The sequence below is a fragment of the Daktulosphaira vitifoliae genome, unplaced genomic scaffold, assembly GCF_025091365.1.
Source record: "Daktulosphaira vitifoliae isolate Bord-2020 unplaced genomic scaffold, ASM2509136v1 Scaffold_4, whole genome shotgun sequence".
In the NCBI taxonomy this organism is placed as follows: Eukaryota; Metazoa; Arthropoda; class Insecta; order Hemiptera; family Phylloxeridae; genus Daktulosphaira; species Daktulosphaira vitifoliae.
The window spans coordinates 8,583,445-8,585,613 of record NW_026099575.1 but is presented as its reverse complement, the minus strand read 5'-3'; the positions used below and the strand labels follow the sequence as shown (position 1 = coordinate 8,585,613).

Below are 2,169 nucleotides of genomic sequence, written 5' to 3'. Positions count from 1 at the left end.
ATCTTATTGTTTTGATACTTTTCATGTCAAACTTAATGCTAATCTTAATGTTTTTAAAATATACATCCGTTGTTTTTTAAGTTTTTTTGTGATGTTGGATTTATTAATATATTTAACTTTTTATTTAGTAAAAAATTTAGACGCTAGTAGTCAATAAAAAATTTTTAAATATTAATTATTTAAACCATATAAGGATAAATAAAAATAGTAACACTTAAAATCGTCTCTTTTCTAATATATTAGATTGAAAATTCTGAAACCTATAAAAATTCTTTAGTTAATTACAGCATCACAAGACCAATACCTTCTTAGTTTCGCTTTAAAATAAAAAATGAACAATGTAAGAAATGTTGAAAAATTACTCAATTGAACGTGTTATAAATATTGATTATAATTGTAAAAATTCATTGTTAAATTCACGTGAAATCTAAAATCATTTTTTTTTTAGATATGATTTATTAAATAACATGTTACCAACATAATTTGAATATTATAGAATAGTAGTAGAATACTCAATTAGAGTTAAAAAATAAATAAATAACAAAGTAAAGTTATACGAATCCTTAATTGTGTCGGCGAACATAGAGGCAGGAAGTTCGGACCGGTTGACCAACTGCCTAACTTGGAGTCAGTGAGACTGGGTGCTACCTGCCGGGCTGAGAGAGAATGAGGGTCGCCTGTAGTTTCAACGACCGTTAGTTTGCAAGAACCAAGTCAAGGTAGAAAGACGTGGCAGTTATTCCCTTTCTATATTTCTTATTATTTTTCTAAGTTATTTTTTTTTAGAATAAAACATGTCAGTTTGGGTTTAATTATGCACCGTTAGTAAGCTTATTTATTTTTTTGTTGCATAGAATAAATTTGTCTACTAAAGACAAATAACATAATATTATTGATTGAGGGCTAATACACCGAACATTTAGAGCAATTCTAAATACAAACTAACAGCATTAGTCCACTTGCGCTCAACTGCTTTAGGCACGATTCACGTAACCGGAAAGTGATTAAATAATGGCGGCGTCGTCCTGCGAAGTGCTGTAACTATGTGTTATACCTTATTAAAAGGCGTAATAGACTTACAGTTAAAAATTCAGAAATGTAACTGTTTTTAAATAGTAATTTTTGATTAAGAATTTTAAAAGACGTTTTTTATATAGTTAAATAATTTAATGAAATTATGTTATAAATGATTTAAAATTTTAAGAAAAAATTGAAAATATCTTTTAAAATAAATATTATTTTGAAGATATTTTTAATCTTGCATATATATATAATTTAAAAAAAAGGAGTATGTTATTAAACATATTGGTTAATAATATGATAGTTTAAACTGTTATGATTGATTATACCTCATATTTTCTAAGCCCAAATAATTCGAATTAGGTATACTTTATATTTCATTGGTCTAGTCGATTATACAAATATATTTGTATACATAAACAAATACATATATAGTGAAATATATTCTGATACATAACTGAACGATTAATATTGTATTTATTATAATATTATACATCATACATTAATAAGTTTAACTGTGCATAAATAGTAAAAATAACTGATTAAAATAAGGAAATAATAGTCCAGGCGAATTTTAAGTGATGTTATATTGTTCTGTACGAGTCTAAAAAATACGGTTATTTATTTATTTTGTGGTAAGGTATGTATTTTTTTCATTAAAATTTAATATTATGCCTATCAATAATTTTGTATATATATTGCTAAAAAAAAATTCTTATTAAAACATTTTCAGAAAAGCATTCATTCGCGTCTTTTAAAATATTACCTGATGAGTAAATGCAAAAGCGTATTCAGGGATTTAAATTTTTTACTGTATCTACTAAGGTCTCGCGTAGATATGACTGTTTATGTGATGAATAAATACTGGTTTGGTTTTGGTAACGGGTCGCAATGAAGGTACTCAATTACAAAAAAGTAAAAGTACCGGTGTACGGAGTACTTTGGATTCGTTACTTTTAAGTAACTGTACCGAAAGGAACGATTCCACTAAAGGAACGAAAATTCCCACCACTACTCTGCGGATACCACGACATGTTGAGGGCTGTTTGCGCATTATTCACAGATTAAGCTACACGATGTAACACACAACGTATTACTTGTTTAACAAGCGTAGGCTACTCATGCAGTTAGGTTATAACGACATTTGAT

General features: G+C 27.2%; 1 protein-coding gene across 1 annotated transcript in view; it reads left to right on the top strand.

The window, feature by feature from the left end:
• LOC126904752 (trimethylguanosine synthase-like) overlaps positions 1–2,169 on the top strand; it is a 17,190-nt gene that overhangs the window by 7,001 nt on the left and 8,020 nt on the right. The gene's annotated exons all lie outside the window — the stretch shown is intronic.